General features: G+C 45.6%; 1 protein-coding gene across 2 annotated transcripts in view; it reads left to right on the forward strand.

Annotated features, from left to right (window-relative positions):
• The first annotated feature begins 818 nt into the window (after positions 1–818).
• Positions 819–15,028, forward strand: part of myh9b (myosin, heavy chain 9b, non-muscle) — a 49,220-nt gene continuing 35,010 nt past the window's right edge. For both annotated transcript variants that reach the window (XM_030340182.1, XM_030340188.1), the window contains exon 1: positions 819–1,086. The gene's annotated coding sequence lies outside the window, so the exon portion shown is untranslated. The remainder of the gene's footprint in view (positions 1,087–15,028) is intronic.

The following is a 15,028-nucleotide window of genomic DNA, read 5'->3' on the forward strand; positions in this document are numbered from 1 at the left end:
CTCCCTAAATTTGGAGTTAAAAATAACCCTAACTGTGATTACTTGTTATTTAAACAAACCCATTGATGTGACTTATAATGCCGAAAGTTCATTACAATTAAGAAATATTTTACCTTATTTCATAATAGTTCCAATCAATACGGCCACACCAAACACATGGAATGGATGATTTATAACCACCAACCAGAGAACCACTGAGGCTAACCGGTCCTCAACATGCTCCTACGGTCCCTCGGAGAGAGCATCGACCCCAGCCCCGCATCCTGAGGGGGAGAGGGTCTTGACAACTGATGAGATCTCATGGTATGTGCTACTGGAGGTGCATACCTCGATCCACTGCCAGAAATAACTCCCAACCACCACTAGTTGAACATGTATGGAGGGATGATGTTGTAAATAAAAAATGTTCAATCAATTGGAAAAAAACTATATTTATTATAAAATGAGCTCCATGTATTGCGAATGAGGTACAATGTCCTACTTCTCTAGAAGTTATTTGAAAAATGCCCAAAGGTTTCCAAAGCCGACAGGGGCCTGACTGAAGCGCTCGTCATTGAGTGAACCTGGATGATCAGTCCGTCCTCCTGACCAGGCCTGGTGCTTATATGGTCATAAAGATCCTTAGTATGCACATACCTCTATCATTAAACACGGCTGCGTCCGTGCCCTCCTCCACCCTGGGACTGGCCCATTTCTCTAGGACGAGTGGCACAACCCCGACACCAGAGCCCGCCCCTCGCCTGATCTGATTGGACGAGAACGCCCGGCGAGTCAAACCGTTGGCTATCGGAGAGGAAAAGTGGGCGTTCCCCCGCCGCAGCTCCCGCCCCCCCGGACCGCACCCCGACCCACTGCGCAGCGCCGTGTAAATTTACGCAAACTAACCAGAGAAGGAGGGAGCAAAACGAAAAGAGGAGTAGAACAAATTGAAAAAAAAGAGGGGCTGGTGGAGAAAAAAAGAGAGTGAAGTCGGTAGTTTGGTCCTAGCTCTTCACGAAGCGGCTCGGCAGTCGAGAGGAGTTTGTTTCGAGACCCCCACGGAGCCCCGGTTGTCGATAACGTCTGAGCGCGTCCTCTGATCAGCAGGTGAGCTCCCGGTTCATCCAGCTCTCTAAAGTCGGTCTTTATTAATCGCATGTTCATTCATTTTTCGCCCGGTTCCTAACTTCTCCTGAGTGGAGCGAACCGGGAAGAGGGAAAAGCCACTTCATCCCGTTGTCGGGTGGGACTCCCCCACTAGATCGTGTTTTACCAGTGCTCGGATTCTCCCAGAGGTTTGTGAGCCGTATGATGTGTTCTGATATCATACTGCATGGAGTCAATGACCATTAAATCACGGTGCTGCTTGGGGCAGGGGGGGCAATGTGGCGAGGCTAAGCTAGGGGCAGGAAGTGATCCCCGAGCAGGCCGGGTTCTGGACGCTGAGGGGGGGGGGGCTCACTTAACCGTAGCCCCCCCCAAGTACGTGTTCGTGTTCGTAAACTTCGCGTTCAAAACGCATTAAGTTCGCCACATTGCACGAAGTTCGCGCCCGGTGTGCTCGCGCCGCTGTGTGTGGCCGCGCGGTACGCATGGCACGAGCGTCCGTGTGGGACTGCCTCGCGCCGCTGACGTCACTTCGTCTGCAGTTACGAGTAGGATTTCACGGTGCCGATCCACGCCGGATTAAAGATCGGCCTCTCCGGTGTCTGCGACCTGCTCCGGTGTCTGTGACCACCTCCGGTGCTCCGGTTTCTGTCAGCAGAACGCAGCCCTGTTGTGTCGGTGTGTGTCTCTAACCAAAGCGGGCTATCTGAGCCAGACTACCGGACACTGAGTGACCGGGCCCGAATTCGTAGGCTGCCAGAAGTTTGGCCCAGACGATCAGATTTATGCGCTGTTCGCATCTCTTTGAAGTATGTGCGCGAGCTTTCAGGTCGAAACTGTTGCTCGTTCCAATGCGCGCGCACGCCCTCTGTAATGTAGGTCACAGCGGAGTCTCTGCTCACCCTGTGTGTTTATTGATTTACGGTGGGCACCGGGCCCTCTGCGTGTCAGCCGTGAACCGCACCGTCCTTCACGCATGCCTGGGTCTCATCGGACCGAACATGATCTCGCCAGGAGGAGAGGAGCTCCAGCGAGGGTCTTTACCGACCTGGTGGGGAACAAACTATATCAAAGTGTGTATCCTACACTCTCAAAACTCCCCGCATTAATTCCTCATCTAATACGTCGAGTAAGGGTCGAACGAACTACAGGGTTACCGTTAAATATCAGGGAAGGTGTTTACCCCAAAACACAGAAACCTGTCGTATTAAGACTCTAATGATACGTGAAATGGGATCGTTTCTGATCTTCGCTTGGCAGAGTGGGTACACAGGAATGTTCATACGAGGTGTGTACACTATGAGATTTAATCGACTATTATTGGATGTTTACATCTCTGTATAGGCCCCTTACAGTAATAGATGCAACACATACAGACAGACAGACACACAGAGTTAACCTCAATGCAAAAGCAGACCTATGTACCGTTATACCTCCTTAAGGACACTTCTTGCCTTGGTGTATGCTCAGGGTAGAGGGAGGCAGCTATGAGCGGTCATGTCACAGATATTTGGGTGGCTGTGTAGGGCCGCTGTCTAGACGCCGTGAATCGGATCCCAACGCACCAGATTACGGTTGGCTCTCAGAGAGTACAGGCTAGTTGTGAGAGATAGGGGGAGGGCGTCTTGACCCCCCCCCCGCTGGGCCATGTTATGTTCCAGCTTCAAGGAGATGAGCTGCTGTTTGGGTTCTGTTCATCTGTACGTGATGAGGGATAAAGGACAACGTTTATACCGCTCCCCGAATAGACTGAATTTAACACTGATGACATTGAGCTAATGCTAGCGGAGGCTGGGTGGAGAGAAATTAAATTACATTTTATGACCATATTCTTCTTAATTTATATTCTTTCCCTTTTTTAATGTGTTTTATCTTTTCGTTTTTACTTAAGGATACATTAAACCTCCAATATTTTCTAACTTTAGCTCAACCTTCCCTCACTAAACAAGTTTGTTTTGATTGATGCACAATAAGGTGTTGCATGCGTTTTTAAAATTAGCCAATCCAAGTTAATCGCTGCGTATCATACTCCACAGGTTAGGCCTGCAGGCGCCAACGGCGTTTGATTGTTCCTTGCTTACTCAATCAAATCCGTAGCTTGTCAGGCAAGGCAACCCTTGTTCAGTGTGTTGTTTTTTTTAAGGCTGTTTTTACAGCTTGAAAAGGGGGGTGGGACCTGGCAACGTTCAGGACTGCAGAATCAGTCGACAGAACCTCCTGATTGTCTCGGGTGCACCTGAACACCTTGAGAAGATGTAATGGGCTCCATTGTTTGTGCAAGTGCACAGATGTAACCCAGTTAAATGTTTAAATGTGTGTTCCTGGATATACCTGAGGGACAGCGATTGTCTGTCTTATCTCTGGTCTGGCTTCTCTCTTTGTCTTCTGAGCACTTTATTCTCTAGCATTTATTCTCCTGCTCCTGGTGGTTCCTGTGTTTGCGCCCTCCTCCTCCTCCTCCACCTCTTCCCTCACACCTGTAAACCTCTGCTGGTTTTCAAACAATACCAGGAAATGCCTCCGTACCCACAGCCAATCTTAAAACTAAACAGCTCTGAACTATCCCATTGCTCCCGCCATTACTGTTCCTTTGTGGAGGAGCCTCACTCTGCTTGGCAGCTTGTGATTATTATAGATGGTAGTTTAATTCCAAGAGGAACCGCCCTTCAGCATGTAGATGATGAGGTCATGGTTTAATCATAGACCAGAGGCCTGTTCGGGGCCAGGCAGGGGGAGGAGGGATGATGTCACATCCTGTTCACCTCTGTGGAGCCGTATATTGGGGGTGATGGAATAGTTTTATTGCAAGAATAGTTTGCCAGTTATATTTTGGAATAGTTTGCTCCATAAAGGTAACTGGCATGGTTACAATCATGTGATTTCTGAAGTTACATGAAATCAGTTCAGGCAGGGCCACCATCTTGTAACTTCTCCACCACAAATTGTAGACCCGCCGAGCCACTTGTTGATTTATAACGCTGAAAAGATGCAAGATGGAGGCTTGTCATGCCCCATCATGTGGAACCCTCAGGCTCTTGTAAATATTTACTTAATTCTAGATGAACTTGTCATGTCTGCCTTGCTGTGCAGCTAGATGTTGAACGACATTTCCTCTTCGTACAGTCGAGTGAGCTAAGAGTTTGTCTCTTGGAGTAAAGCAGTAAAGCACTTCCTGTGTGTGTGTGTGTGTGTGTGTGTGTGTGTGTGTGTGTGTGTGTGTGTGTGTGTGTGTGTGTGTGTGACACCTGCTCTACATGTGTGGGTGTAGCTAGGTTTCTGTTTAGGTGCGATATTGGACGACGGTTGAACTCCCTCGCTTTACAGCTCCAGAGAGTGAACTTTGAGATCGGTTCGCATCAGCACTCTCTAACTATTACTAACCGGCCCACCTCACATCTCTATCCCCTACAGTCTCAGCAGCACCCTCTAACTATCACTAACCGGCCCATTACAGATCTCTACCCCCTACCCTCTGAGACGGTAGACTGGTGCCCTCACTCTCTGAATGCAGTCGTTGGCGTGGCTCTGAATGTTGACTGTTCTTGGGCTTTTGGACCGTAGTAGTGGACTGGGGCAGACTTTGATTCATAAGAGCGGGCGACCGGGTCGGGCCAAATACCTTTCTCCCGTCGGCGATAACACTGACTGAACACAAAGTAAACAGGCTTAGCTGCTCTGGGTGACCAGAGGACAATAAGTAACTGCACTGCTGGCGGCAGAATCAATCTGCTGCCTGGGCTCCAACACTACGTGTTGAACATCTTTTACAATCTGCACCCTGGGCGAGAATGATTGCAGCCCAGCAGATGGTTCGTCTGGCCCGCACTCCGCACTTTCACATTCGTTAAAAATGATTATGTAACTGTTATCTAAGGGCTTGGACAGCTCGATATGGACAAATCAGGCTTTTGTATTCTGTGGCTTGGGTGATATGCTATGGGCTGCCACGTTAAGATAGGCGTGATCATAAAATTGAATCCAAAGTATTTTTGGAAATACTTTGGATATCTTTTGACTTATCTTTTCCAGTTGTCAATGACTTTGGAGATAAAATGGCCACCATAGTGGGAGCCAAAATGCAACACAATCTGATCTGAAGGGTATTCTTTAGGGACATTTCACATATAAATGAATCTGAAGAGGCAAATGGGATGACAAATTTGACCTAGTTTCAGTTGTAAACCTATTACCCTTCAGTTTCATCTAGTTTAATTTGGTTTTTACACCTCATATAATATTTATTTGATCATTACACCCTCTACTGTAAAGTATGTTGTTTCTCGTATTAAAAAGTTTCAATGTTACCACTGTTGTTGCTGGTAATGTCTGGTTAGTGGTGGTGAATGTGTGGTTAGTGGTGCTGAATGTTTGGTTAGTGGTGGTGAATGTGTGGTTAGTGGTGTTGAATGTGTGGTTAGTGGTGGTTATCGTCTGGTTAACCATGGAATGTATGGTTAGTGGTGGTGAATGTCTGGTTAGTGGTGGTTAAAGTCTGGTTAGTGGTGGTGATCCCAGCGCCTGCCTCCCCATACCAGAGGAAATGGGATACTTGCGTCCCTGTGCCCTCCTGGCCAGGAATGCAGACAGAGCTGAGAGATTTAGGTTTGTTTCTGCTGCGTGGGGTTTATTTTTCCTCCTCCTCGTTGGACCTACGTACGCTCTTAAGAAAACACCACAGTCCTGCTCCCTGTGATATTTCACACACAGTTCCACAAATGGCAAAATAGTTTAGCCGTTTTGTCATTTCCTCTGCGCTCCCTCTCCCGGTTCCCAAGAAGGAGAGCGAGGAGAGCAGGAGAACCACAGAGAACAAAGGGAACACTTCTGAACCAACCAGCAGCACATGGTCTACCGGCTGCCTGCTCCTTCAGTGCTGGACTGCAGGAAAATATTTATTGGAAATGTTTTGGAAATTAAACATGTTTTTGGTAAAAAAGATTAAAGACTTATCTGTGTTTCACGAACAAAAATCTCATCAGTTTATTAAAAAAAATAAAGCGCATATGCACGTTTACAGAGGTTTGGGAGTCAAATGATAACCTGAAATGTACATCAGCATCACTTCATAACTGAGTCTGACTGAAGTGATGACTGTATTCTTTCAACAATGTGCGCTCAGGCCATGAGGGACCATCGTGCTCTCTTACCACCACGGCTCAGCAAAGAACTGTGGAGGAACTCAAGAACTCCGTTCCTCACTCGTCAGTGCTGGAGAAACATCTCGGAGAAGAGACGTTTGTCTCCAAGCTGGGCATGCTTAAGTTCTCCCCCCCCCCCCCCCCCCCCGTAACAATAACCAACACTGTGTTTTGTGAATAATAAATAGTTGAAAGTAAACAAATATGGCTGAGGGGAACATGAGAGGGTGTCTTCACAGGGTAGGAATGGAGTCTGGCAGCAGATGGGCTTGATCAGAGTGTGGCCATGGAGCTCTGCAGGAGAGTTGAGCTGCTGGGACACATTCTGAGGGGCTTGGAGGGTCTCCTTAGTCTGAATGATAAGATGCTAGCACCGGGCTCTATGTACTTATTGACAACCGAGATTTCCAAAAGGACGCCTCTTTTCTCTGTAGATCCATCAGAAGCAAATAATCTAGTAGCACGTTGAGGATATCTCGTGATGAGGGGGAACTTTACCCACTGAAAAGGCTCACGTCGTTGGGGCTTCAGCCTCACAACCCCCTCTGGTGGAGCGCAGTCAACATCAGTCCTCCAGTGTAGACCTGGACCTATGTCCCCCCAACCCAGGTGCCGGTAAAGGCATACGGCACTTGGATGTCTGGACCCTAGAGGCCGACATGCTGGGCCTGTGGTATAGCGCTGCCATCGGGCGTTTCCCTTCCTCTTCACTCCCACAAAGTTTCCTGTCTTTGTGGCCGCAGTCCGCTCTCTGCAAACTTTGGTTTACCTTCCCCTCTTCCTGGTTTTCCCCTCCAAAAGCTACAGTACCCTTCCTAGTTTAACTATTGTAGTCGCGTTTGTTAGGATGCCATATTTTCCGACTGCAAAAGCAGTTCCAGGGTGACGCGTCCTGTCTATCGTAGAGTGTTCTGTTAATGGGTAACTATGCTGAGGACTCAGCAGGCCTGGTAATCTTGATATAGCAGCCTAGCTCAGTGGACTGTCAGATGTTTTCACAGTTGGCTGCTTGTTCCACAGTCTGAGGACGTCAGCAAACGCTCAGAATGGGGAGGTTCTAGTTGGCAGAGGGAGAAAGGCCAGCTGGACCTTGGTAGAGAAGAGAGAAGCCATGTTTGTCTTTGTAACGCAACCTGACCAGTAAAACGTAACATACTGATGCCATCTGACGACACTGTAGAGGGCTTAGTATTTTAAAAAGGTCTTTCATTCTGTGGTACTCTGGATGTGGAGCAGAGAGAGTCGAACCGGAATAGATTAGTGGCTCATCTCACCCCCCGTGCGGCTCTCCTGAGAGTCTGAAATGTGTCACAGACTATCTGTGTCATGGACGGTACTGTGGGTCTGTGGGAGGAAGGCTAGCGATGGATTACAGGCTGGCCGGCTCCCTGGTTTTTATTCTTTATTCTTCTCTTTAACCTCAGGAATCATCTGATTAGCTAGGCATGTAGCAGACACTTAATTCTGAATGTTGCAGATAATTGAGTTGCATATCATTTAATGAGAAGGTGCAGTTAAACTTCCTGCTCATGCAGGCCTACAGGTTGACTGTGGCCATGGGAATCGAAACCATGTCCCCCATACCTAGTGGTCTGGGGTCCAATCCACCTCCTCACTACTCCATCCTGCCTCAACTGGGAGGGACCCCAACACACAAAGGCACAGGCATGTCATATGCAGACCAAAGCAGTTGTTTTGGTCCAAAAGCGACTTTACAAGTGAGGCTGAACAACCAAGCCTTCAATTAAGTAAAATCATGACAAACATCTAAGCAGCTACAAATGAGTTTCCAACTTCCACCACACTGGAGCTTAGGCCGACTTAGGTCAGATCATGTCTCGAATCCCCAGCTCTGTTTGTTGTGCATTTATAGTTGTGTTGCTTTAATGGCTCTTGTCCTGTGAGAGGACTGTACTCGACCACACCCCGCTGGTATGTGTGGCAGCTCCCAGATGTCTCTGTGCTGTGCACTGTCTGTCTGTCTGTGCTGTGTACTGTCTGTCTGTGCTGTGTGCTGTCTGTCTGTCGCCCCAGCGCTCGATAACAACCAAACTGGAGCACAGCGGCGGGTGTGTCTTGGAATGAGTTCACCCTGGTTTCTTGTTTGTGCTAAAAACACAACAAAGGGCAAACCAAGACCAGACTATGATTATGATCTTGGTCGTTCAGCCGTCACACTGTTTATGATTGGACATCATATGGTATCCTTTGTGAACTACAAAGTAAATAATGTAGTTGTAGAAAATGATGAGGCTAGCTCGACACACATACATGTATACTACTACTCACACATTTATATTTACACACACTTATATATATATATATACACACAAACATAAAGATTTAGCCAAGAGACTACTCTTACTCAGTACTTTCTTGTACATGATCAACTACAGTGAACCTCCCTGGGGCTGCTGGGAGCTGGAGGGTCTGGGGTGGGGGGCAGGGTCTGGGAGATGGGAGCAGGGGGCGCTTGAGGAGCAGCAGGAGTGGGAGGAGGAGGAGGAGGAGGAGGAGAGGTTACACAAGTGAAATTACTGGAATTCCTTTGGTCTCTCGCTCTCTGATAAAGGGTGAAGGAAAGGAATGCGGCCCTGAAAAAGTGGGCTGGGAGGGGGCTTGGGGAAGGGTGCGGGTGGGGAGGCAGCGGAGCGTGGAGCCTCAGAGCGGGTCATCAGGGTGACTAATTAGCTTCACGTCTCCCATGTCCTCCAACAGGATGTGCAGGGGGGTGTCTGTTGTCGTGGGAGGGAGAGGGCCATGTGGAGGAGGGTAAGAGGACTCAGCTGGAGGGAAGCTGTCCCACGCAGTGTAAATAACTTGGGGAAGGGGGTGCAGACTGCAGAGGTCATCAGAAGGGCCCCCCGGCCCCGTCCCGGGACCTGGTCAAACATGACAGAATGCAGCGGGCTATATGAACCTCTGCTCCAGAACAACAGGCCGCTTCTCCGGGCCTCACAAACCCGCTAAATCCTCCAGTGTGTTGTTCGTGTTTTATATGCTGCACTGTAACCTCCGTGGGGGTCCTCAGGGATTGAGAAGCTGCACGCTGAGGCCCGAGGGGGGCTTTGGACCCCACACAATGGCGGCTGTCCAGGGGGTTAAGTTTGTTGCAAAACGGAAAAACCAGGGTTGTGAAGTCCTCAGTGAGTCATGTTTTGTCCTCGTCTGGACTCAAACGTGCGTGCAGTATTTGTAATACAAAGTACAACTATTATAACTCTACACCCCCCCTCCGCCCTTTCTACTGGGTTGCAAAATTATGTCCTGAAGTTGTTGGTAGTGGAGGGAGTTGAGATGTGCCAAGTGTGATGAAACGAGTGGCGCCGGGAGCGGTTTAATGAGGAGGACTTCACTCTTCATTGCTGCTACGCAGCCCTGCTGTAAACCGGAATATTTGTGGCATACTTTTTATTCTAGGTGTAGCGTGGTCCGTTTAACATTGCAAGTCAGAGTTCTCACACAAGATCCATGGCTGCCTTTGTGAATGTCGGCACGCATTGAATATTCACCTATCCGTTCATACGCCCCACTGGTTATTAGACCGTGAACATGTGGAGTTATTCTTATCCCTAATCCCAACCATGAATCAGTCATCCAGCAGATGCTTTCATCCAAAGAGACTCTCAGGTGAGGTTGAGAACAATCAGAGCTAAATCAATATTGGAGTGACGTAGAGCTTAAAGTGTGGCTGTACTCTAAAGTGCAGAGGAGCTTTGGGGCTCAGAAGAGGCTGGAGATGGACTCCTGTGGTAGAAAATAATGAAGGTTTAAAAAAGGATACAGGCAAACAGATAAGACTCAGATAAGACGTCCCTCTGTAGTCAATGACATCAGTCTATTTCTCAGTTCACTTCACTTAGATAATAATTATAAGTAAGGTTATCTTAAAGTATGAATTATACAAGAATATAAGGTAAATATATTTACAATGGAGCCAAATGTTGATGAACACTTGATATTACCTGGTAGGGATGGGCACGAGTAGTAAATTCCAAACTCGAGTGATCGAAGGAATTCCTCGAGGATCAATCGAGTACTCGTTAAATCGAATCTATTTTTAGAATGCAACGCATCTGCCGCAGGAATAGGCCTGATGATGAACGGCAATATTACCAACCAAACATGTAATGCTTATTCTCCATCAAAACAGTCAGAGTTATCAGAGTATTCATTATATATTTTTGCAAACGTTCAAAACACATTTTCCTTACAAAAATAAATATGCGTCTCACAATTTAAATCACGTCGAACCAAGGCCTGTAACAGTTTAAAAAAAACAAAAACGAAACAAGTAGCCGCCTAACCATTGGAAATAATTTAAAGCTGCAAATAAAACGGCAGCAAATGGACTATGGAAATACTCAGCGTTGTGATCTTCACTACACGCCCGGGATTACAGCTGCGTCTTGCGGCGGTGAAAATAGCCGACACACTTTCACTTTCACCGTTGCTGCGGGTCTGCTTTCCCGAACTCACCGTTGTGTTTCAGGAGCATATGTTGCCGCATAGTACTTTCTGGTAGCTCGATTTCGCTTGGCATATTTTACATTTCACCTTATGATCTCCTATTTCTTTAAAGTATTTCAATTCTTCGCTGCGCTTTGCTTTAACCGCCATCTCTTAACTTATTGAATTCTGGCGTGCCTGCACACGGCACGGAACGCGCCATAGAAATGGATGCATTTAATTTACTTTGTGCCCACGGCATGCGTTAGTGGCGCCAACAGAAAATTGATACATTTGCTACATTTGCAGAAAACTTTGTTTGTGTGTATATGCAAACTCGAGTTTGCCTGTCCACCAACCGAGTTCATTTGTAACGAGGAGTACTCGAGTAATCGATTCCTCACGCCCATCCCTATTACCTGGCTTTCCTTGGTCAACAAGTACTTGCATTTTGAGGGACATTTACATGAGTTCCTCATTTACACATAAATTGCCCCTCAAAGACGGCTGGCTTAAATTAGACTTAAGGTAACTAATTCATACACTGGTTAAAATCAGACACTACCAGCTTTAGGATTAGGATTGTATATCCCACAGACAAATAAAGTGGCATTGTTATTTGACTATTGACTATTACAACTGCATATTTAATGTTTAAAAATTATTGCTTCCACAGGGCTCATCTCCTAAACCCATGTGGTAAGTCATGGTGATCTAAGATCAGGTTAATAAACGATGAATGGATTTTTAATGGAAGACCTCACTTCATATAACTAATGTATAATATGTAACTTCATATAACTAATGTATATTATGTAAATTCATGTAACTAATTTAGTTTAATATGTAATCCTTTTTTTATGTAATGCTTATATAATATCGTGGGCTTGAATGTCCGAGGGCCCGTAGTTTAGAGCATTGTGATTGGCCAAGGACATCTTAGGTGAGGTCACACAACTAGGATATAACGCGGGACTCCGGGATTGTTTGGGAGTTCTTTTGCAAACCCACTCAGGTGATGTTATTACTCTCTGCGGTGACAATAAAGCCTTGATCATTCAAACCTAGTCCTTCTTGACCTCTTGTAATTTGTTAGAGTATTAGATAAGGGGGTAGAGGTTACACTATGCTGGGATACTCTACTACTACTACTACTATAGGTCACTACTAGTACTACTACCATAGGATACTACTACCATAGGATACTACTACCATAGGATACTACTACCATAGGATACTACTACTATAGGATACTACTACTAGAGATGCACCGATTGCAAAATTCTTGGCCGATACCGATTTCCGGTTTTTAAGGAGGTCTGACCTGCCAAAACCGGTTTTTCCGATACCGATTTTCTAAGAAATAATTATAATCATATAATATGTTGATAGGTTTTCAATGTAGTGAGTCCCCGGGACCCACAGGTGGCGAGTTGGGTGGGTCCCTGAGAAATTCAATGGGTCCCGACTCCCCAGTTTAAAAAATGTGTTTCTTTTTTATTATTATTCTATTTCTTAAATGAAATTAATAGTGTTAAACTCAATACATGAAATTGTCATCTGAAAAGCGCAGCCATTTGTATGTGGTGAGCCACTGCTTCAGAAAAGTTCGCTTTTTTTGGGAGGAACATGTAGAAGGTTGAGGCAATTCTTCTGCAGTGGGCTCATCAGGCTCAGTAGAGGGGGAGGCAGAAGTAGGTACAGGCAATGTTGAGGTACTCTCTCTAGGCTGATCAGAGTCAGGGAGGAGTGCAGAGGTAGTGGGGACAGAAAATGCAGCTGCAATAGTTTGCTGACCTGCAATAGGTTTCATCTTTTTCTTTGGTGGTATTTTTGCGTTCTCTCTTCTCTGCCTGTTTCTCGAGAAAAACGGGATCTCGTTGGAAGCGCGATGTATGCGCAGGCGCCGTTTGGGCATAACAATATGTAGGCTGCCGTTCAATGTAGTTTTCATCACCACCACCGGATTATGTTTCATTTATTTCATTACAGCACGTCCCCTAAACGTTACAACATAATCGACACGAATGAGCACAGCATCGAGCAGTGGAAACGTGGGTTTATTTACTATGAAGTTTGTATTTTTAATTGTTGAAATGAAATCAGCGGTGACGAGCTAGTTGTTTTGGTAGCGGCTAAATTAGCATGTCGCGATACTTTGAACAGGGGATCACGTCTGCGCCGAGTAGATGCGCAGAGGGTTGAAACAGTGCTTGTCTGGTCTGCTCACAAGAAGGTTTCTTTGGCCAGTTACTGTGATTAAACACGAGTTGTTTAATGTTCACAATGTATCGTTTTTCATGGGGAAAATTAGATGCGTCCCCGGGACGCATGGATAGTGAGTTTAGTGCGTCCTTTCAGATTTGAATGCGTCAGGGACGCAGGACGCGTACCTAGCAACATGATCCCCCACGGCTTATTTTTGACTTGCAAGCATTACAAACAGCGTGTTTTGGGTCGTCCTGGCACACAGTGAAATAAGTCCAAATCAGCGACATGTTTTTCTTCCCGCGCTCTGGGCGCCTTGAGCTGCTACGCACCGCGCATGCGGGTGAGTTTGATCGGCCGAAAACCGGAAATTACGACAGTGACCGGCAGGTCACCGATTGTGGCCGATTGGATACAAAACCGGCTTTTTTAATCGGCGGCCGGTTGATCGGTGCATCTCTAACTACTACTATAGGATACTACTACTATAGGATAAATAATAATAATAATAATACATTTAATTTAGAAGCGCCTTTCAAGACACCCAAGGTCACCTTACAGAGCATATAGTCATCATTCAAAACTATGTAAAACAGACTAGGAATAAAAGGAAAACAGAGGTTAAACATGAAGAATAATAATAATTAATAACACTCAAAGACGCCTAAAGTGAAGGGGGGACCTCACTAACCACCACCAATATGTAGCACCCACTTGGGTGATGCACGGCAGCCAATCGGTGCCAGAACGCTCACTACACACCAGCTTGAGGTGGAGAGTTAGGGATGAGGTGGAGTGTGAGGGAAAATAACATTTAAACACTATCGACCATATTTAAACACTATCGATCACATTTAAACAATATCGACCACATGTAAACACTATCGACCACATTTAAACACTATGGACCACATGTAAACCCTATCGACCACATGTAAACACTATCGCCCACATTTAAACACCATCACCCACATTTAAACACTATGGACCACACGTAAACCCTATCGACCACATTTAAACACTATCGCCCACATTTAAACACTATGGACCACATTTAAACACTATGGACCACATTTAAACCCTATCGACCACATGTAAACCCTATCGACCATATATAAACACTATCGACCACATTTAAACATGTAAACCCTATCGACCACATTTAAACCCTATCGACCACATTTAAACACTATCGACCACAATTAAACACTCTCGACCACATTTAAACATGTAAACCCTATCGACCACATTTAAACACTATCGACCACATTTAAACATGTAAACCCTATCGACCACATTTAAACATGTAAACCCCTCTCGACCATATTCAAACACTATCGACCACATTTAAACTAACGACCACATTTAAATGATCGACCATATTTAAACACTATCGACCACATTTAAACACTATCGACCATATTTAAACACTATCGACCACATTCAAACACTATCGACCACATTTAAACACTATCGACCACATTCAAACACTATCGACCACATTTAAACACTATCGCCCACAATTAAACACTATAGACCATATTTAAACACTATCAACCATATTTAAACACTATCCACCACATTTAAACACTATCGACCACATTCAAACACTATCGACCATATTTAAACACTATCAACCATATTTACACGCTATCGACCACATTCAAATACTATCGACCACATTTAAACACTATCGCCCACATTTAAACACCATCGCCCACATTTAAACACTATCGCCCACATTTAAACCCTATCGCCCACATTTAAACACTATCGACCATATTTAAACACTATCGACCATATTTAAACACTATCGACCACATGTAAACACTAGCGACCATATTTAAACACTCACACAATTTGATATATATCACTATATATATATATATATATATAGATATAGATTTGTGCTGATTATATTATTACGATCTATCCTTGTATTTAAATTGAGGATCTCCATAAAGGGTATAAATTGCCATCCCCGTATTGGGTTCCAATAGGTTGACTGACTCTCCGTCCATCCTTCGTATCATCTGCTGTTCCAGCGCCAGACAAACGGCGGTGATACTACCGACGGAAAAAGCCGTTACGTCCCATTGTTTGGAGTGAAAGCAGTTTCTCCCTATCCATATAATATATATATATAT

This window comes from Gadus morhua, chromosome 2, assembly GCF_902167405.1.
Source record: "Gadus morhua chromosome 2, gadMor3.0, whole genome shotgun sequence".
NCBI lineage: Eukaryota > Metazoa > Chordata > Actinopteri > Gadiformes > Gadidae > Gadus > Gadus morhua.